The 6000-nt window shown below is 37.9% G+C and overlaps 1 long non-coding RNA gene across 1 annotated transcript in view; it reads left to right on the top strand.

Moving 5' to 3' along the window:
* The first annotated feature begins 1463 nt into the window (after positions 1 to 1463).
* Positions 1464 to 6000, top strand: part of LOC122804170 — a 117162-nt gene continuing 112625 nt past the window's right edge. The window contains exon 1 of the long non-coding RNA XR_006365196.1: positions 1464 to 1610. This is a non-coding gene — a long non-coding RNA (uncharacterized LOC122804170). The remainder of the gene's footprint in view (positions 1611 to 6000) is intronic.

Below are 6000 nucleotides of genomic sequence, written 5' to 3'. Positions count from 1 at the left end.
GGTCTGGCTACAGATTTTTTTTTAATTTTCAAGGATAATGATATGGTTCTGTAGATGATCATATCATCAGCATACACAGTGATACGTAGGATGTAAGGTTGAGCGGGAGTCTATTAATAAAGAAGGAGAATAGAATATGTGAAAGCACTGATCCTTGGGAGACACTGTTGGTGATGGAGCTCTGGGTGAGGTTGCGGTTCTTAGCTATATTTGGAGATTTCTGTTAGTGAGGAAGTCTTTGAACCAGTCTGTAGCTTAGGGACTTATGCTGGTTTCCAGAAAAGACTGATTGACAATTTCAAAAGCTTTGGCCAAGTCACTGAATATGGTTGCAGTCAGTAAAATTTGGATTCTGTTTTGATGAATGTCATTTGTTAAGTTGTGCAGGGAAGTCATTGTGCTCCTGCCTGACCAGAAACTGTGTTGATATTGTGACAGGATTCTCTATTGCTGGAGGTGACATGTTAGTTGTAGAGTAATTTCTCAAGTATTTTTCCTAAAGTTGGAAGAATGGAGTTGGAAATAAAGTCACTATCTTTACAGTTGAACTATGATGCAGTAGTGTCATACCTCTGATTGGATACTTGGGTTTATAACATGCTGGGACAGGTACTAGTAAGCCCCCTGTCAATAGAAATACTTTGATAGGTAGGTGGAGGTGTGCAGCAGGATAACAGGCCGTATGTGTCTTAAAGGGGGTGTAAAGGGACCTGCAGTTAGAGTAGCTGCTGCACGTCCTTCTTCAGAGTTATGGGAAGACACAGAGAGGTACTTGTTTAGCAGCTTCAGTTATTTTGTCTTCTAACCCTCTAATGACCCAACAGACCTTAATGACAAGATTCTTTGCACATAAATGGTTAAATTAAAAAAGGTTAGGTCCTAGCTGAGACTGATTAGAAAAAGTGAGACAGGACTGGTCCCAAAACATAGAGCCTTGCAGAGTACCACATGCAAAGGTGCATATACCAGGGAGAGAGAAAGAGAAGTGATTGAATTAATCTGGTAAAACCTATTTGTAAGGTAGCTCCAGAATTATGAGATGACTCAAAGCCAACAACAGAGATTTTTCTAAAAGTTTTGATTATAATAAAGAATGGCAGCATTCTCAAAGGCATTTGCATGTCTGCAGAGATGCCAGCTGTGAGAATTCCTGTTTACATTGCTGTAAATAGTGTTTGTAATTTTGTACATGGCAGACAGAGTAATGAATGTAGTACAAAACCTGTTCTGTTAGGCTGTAACATAACTGAGAAGTGAACTGCTATACGAGTACGTGAAAAAAATTGTCCAGGCTGAATCCACCCTTCTGTCTGGAGGTATGAGATATGCTTACCTAAGGACTATGAAGTAATAATGTGCATGACCCTGGGATTTATACAAAGCTAGAATAAATTTTGTACAAGGCCCTTGGCTAGCTTATGGTTAAAATAATTATTTTGCATTTATATTTTGTTCTAGGAGCCATAAAGTTTAATGACCACCTTAATCTGGAAGAGTGTGAACTTCTTATGGCCTCATTGTCAAGCTGTCAGTTGCCATTTCAGTGTGCTCATGGGAGACCATCAATGGTACCACTCGCTGACATCGATCACTTAGAGATGGAGAAGCAGGTATAGTATGTAGTTAGAGTAAGCCCAGGAGAGAAGGATAGGTCAGTGGACCTGCAACATGGCTGATAAATATGTAAAGTGAAGAGCCTGCCACTCTGACATTTGACTATGAAAAATTTTCAGTGAGCTGTAGAGTTTTAGCATTTCAGTGTAACAGGTTAAGGACCTTAGTATGATGTCTTTATTAACCCTGTTCCATAAATGCAAGGGTTTATAACCATAGCTGCCATGACATGCATGAAACTTAATCTTAAATAAGTATAATGAATCTGCTTGTAGTAACTCTAATAGAGGTCTATTCCAGTTTTCACAGATCCTGTAACAAAAAAAAAAGAAATTACTTTGTAGACTACTGTCTTTTTTATCTAAAACAATCAAACTGTCATTATTCTTGGTGTGTAAGGAATGCCTTTTTCCAATAACATATGCTTAATGTTGCAAGTGCATGACTTTGTTTGCTAGTAAAGTTTCATCTAACAAAATATGATGTCAGATGAGAAATTCTTCAGGAAATAGTTGTCAGTTCTCTTGGTTAAATTTGGGTTTCTAATATCATGGTGGGAATGGACCCCATTCCTAAATCAAAGTATGATTAAAGTTATTGAAATTAGTATTGTTTGAATCTTTGATGTTAGCCAGAAGTGCTGTTCATAAAACCCGTAATATACCCAGTAATGACGCCTTCTGCAATTCCTACAGAGTTACATGCATCTGGAGCATAGCTCAGTAATAAATCCTTCCACAATTCATACGGAGTTATATGTAGAGGTAGCTTATATAAATACGACTGTAAATTAATTTTTATGAGATCCATTGCTCCTTCTACTGTTGCAACTGTTTGGGTATCCTTCATCCATATTGCCCTAGTTTCTGCCTGCATCTAAGTTTCGAGTTTTTAACATTGTTCTAATAACTTGAGTCACAGTAGTCGCTTGCAGTTTCATTATTCACTTTGTTTGTGGATCTTTCAGTTTCTGTCCAAACAGATGATATGATAGCAGTTTCGTATATCAACAAACAAGAGGCAGCCAGGTCATATCCCCCAGGCCTGGAAGTGATGAAGATGTGGTAATGGGGATAGCTTTGCTCTACTTTCTAGTCATAATGTATATTCCCATGTTTCTCACTTGTCTTGCAGACAGGCTAATCAGGTTAATCCTAATGCCTTGTGAGTGGTCTCTCATTCCAGCAGTAGCTCAACAAATCTTTGACTGCTGGGGCAACCTTGCTGCAATCTTTTTTGCCTTCCCATTCAATACAAAGTGCATCAAATTCTTTGCCATAATCCCTCCAGAGGGACAATCTCCAAGACCTGCTCTAGTCAATCAGTGAACTCCCAGTCTATATTATATTATATTATATTATATTATATTATATTATATTATATTATATTATATTATATTATATTATATTATATTATATTATATGCCTTTCCCCTGTTACCTTGATTCCCAGGACATTGCAGAAAGCTATCAGGAGATCATTATTGCCCCTTTATGGTAAAGGCCTCACATCAGGGAACCTCCGTAAATTCTGGATCCCAAACAGGATCTTTCCTACTCACTGGGGAAGCCTCACCTGGACCTTCACAACCTGAGGTCATCCTCTTGGCTTCTCCATTTTGAATTATGGCCAGTAACCCTATAACCCTTCCTTTTCTTCTGATGTTTTTAGGATTCTGTCTGCATTTCAACAGGATTTGACCTATAAGTGTTACAACTGGAAATTAAAGTACTTCATCATTTGGGCTCCTGCCCAGAAAATTGATCCTTTTTTGCTTCTATTCTAGACATCCTACACATCTTGTCTATCTTATTCAATGAAGGTTCTAATTTTTCCACTATAAAGGTCCAGCTTGCAGCCATTTCTAACTATTATATTGATCAGGTAGCCTGTTCAGTTGCATCTTATAAACTTTGCAAGGCATTCCTTAAAGGCTATTTTCTCCTTTGGCCTCCATTTAAAGACTCAATCCCTCAGGACCTCAGTTTTGTATTAGAAGCCTTGACAAAACCTCCCTTCAAACTGACTTCAGCACAACTGACGTTTCTGTCATGGAAAACTTTCCTTTTGACAGCTTTAAATTCTACCAGAAGAGTTTCAGAACGGCAAACTCTGTTTCCATATTTAGTTTTTCTCAAGGACAGCATGTTCCTCCATACCAATCCATCCTTTCTTCCCAAAGTTGCTCCTGAGGTGAACATGAACCAACACATTCAATTGCCAGTTTTCTTTCCATATTATGGTAACAAAGGCAAATATGTCCTGCATATCTTGGATGTTCATAGACAAATAAGGTTCTACCTTCACAAAACTAAGGCTTTCAGAAAAGATCCACAGCTGTTTGTTTCCAGTGCAGTTAACAAGCTGGGTTCCCATGTGTCAATGGTCGCTCTTTCCAGGTGGCTTTCAGTTTTCATTTTTATGTGAATACAGCCTACCACTGACACCTACCTTGCAAAACAAAGGTTCATTCCACAAGGTTTGTGGCAATTTCTACATTTTTATTTAGGAATGCCTTGAATGATATTTGTGCAGAATCTACATGGACTACCTTTCATACCTTTGCTAAACAGTGCAAGTTAGATGTTGTATCATGGGCTAGGGCTTCCTTTGGGGCCACTGTTTTAAAGGGTCTCCTGTCAAGATTCCACCCAAATGTTTTTGTTGCTTGGGATTCTGATCCACATGTCTGATCAGATGAATGGAATGAAAAGGATATGGTACTTAATATAATATTTGATCTTTCCTTCTCGTCCTTCCAATATGATTGTCACTTGATAGGACATGAAATATATTTCCATTATCTAGGGTTTCTCCTTTTCATTGATGATCTTCTAGCACCAAACACGATCTGCGGTAATGATGGTGAAAATGGTTCTTAAAGGGGCTCGAGGTCGGAGCAGTAGTTTTGCTGGGTTAGATCTGATAAGCATCTCAAGGTCTCATAGGTGAAAATGAAAGGATCCAAGATTATGATAAGGACATACTTCTGTATTAGTGATTTATTACAGGTGCTTTAGAGCCTAAATGAGTAAATAAGTGTTCATTTGGTTAGAGAAAAATCTGAAGAAGCTTTACCCTGCTGTTTGTACAGAGCATCATCTCTGTTGCCTTTTTTTCTTTATTAAGTTATTACTCAAGACATAGGAAAACATACATTAACAGAAAAGAAAACAATTTTAACATTTTTCATTTAAATACAATATGCACCACATTTTCTCTGCTTCTATCACCAGTCCAACATTTAAAAAAATGCTGAATTCCTGTCTTCTCTTAAATCTCACTCCTTCTCCTGCTGAACGTTATTATGCATGTATGTTCCCACAATTTCCGTTTGCTTCTGTGTAATTTGCTCCTTCCCTTCTCCAAAGATCCTACTTCGGTGCTTTTATCTCTTTTGTAATGTTTAGTACCCCAAATACAGTTGGTGTAGACTTTGATTTCCATTTTCTAGTAATTGCTTTTTTTGGCCTTACTATGTTTAGGCAATTCAGATCCTATATCACAGCTCCAAATGATCAATGTGATGTTGTCCTATCTCACCTTCATTCTTCACTGGTTGGGTTCAGAACCAATCCTCGGTTCTGACTCGACCATTTACAAAAGCTTGAGGTCTTCCACTGGCTCGTGACTGTATCCCTATCCATTCCTGGCATAGGAATCCTCCCCAGATCTCGTTTGCTGCTAAACAGATTGGGTGCTTCCATATTGGCTCAAGCTAAGTGAGAAAACTTCTTTTGCTCTTGCTTGTTGTAAACTTGGCGATTAGTGTTTTATTACCTTTCTTAGTTGAGAGAGTTCGTAATTGTGTTTTTGCTTCTGGCCGTCGTTTTACCACTAGGTCTTTGTTCCCTTCCCTATCCCAGCTTAAACCTCTCATTTTAAGCCTGTTTTTAGTTAGAGGGCTCCCTTCTACTATATTTTGGTTAATATACAAGTTTGTTAGTTACTTATTGCTCCTTTTAAAGCATCACCCGTTTAAGTTAGAGGGCTGCTGTTGCCCATTTGAATTAGAGGGCTACCTTTGTTTGTTCCCTTTCCCTTATCACTAGGCAGCTTCATTTAAGTTAGAGAACTGCCACCCCTTCCTTTATTTTCTCTGCTTTAATTATTAAGGTTGTTCTTCCTGTGATTAAAAAAAAAAAAAATATATATATATATATATATATATATATATATAATTATTTGTAGTGTTTTGACTAGCTATACTGTTAAGTTGTTATTCTGGTCATTGCTGTGGTTGACTTCTGTATTCTGAATATGTCTAAAGATCACAAGGAAACCAAGCCTTCTGGCTTCAAGAAATGTGGAAAATGTAGCCAAAAAGTCATCACTTCTACTGGGCTTTCGGAGCCAGCTAAAAAATTGACTAAAGTGGTATCCGCGA

The sequence above is a fragment of the Protopterus annectens genome, chromosome 6.part0, assembly GCF_019279795.1.
Source record: "Protopterus annectens isolate FY-2018-M chromosome 6.part0, PAN1.0, whole genome shotgun sequence".
Lineage (NCBI taxonomy): Eukaryota > Metazoa > Chordata > Ceratodontiformes > Protopteridae > Protopterus > Protopterus annectens.
This window is presented reverse-complemented; position numbering and strand designations above follow the sequence as displayed.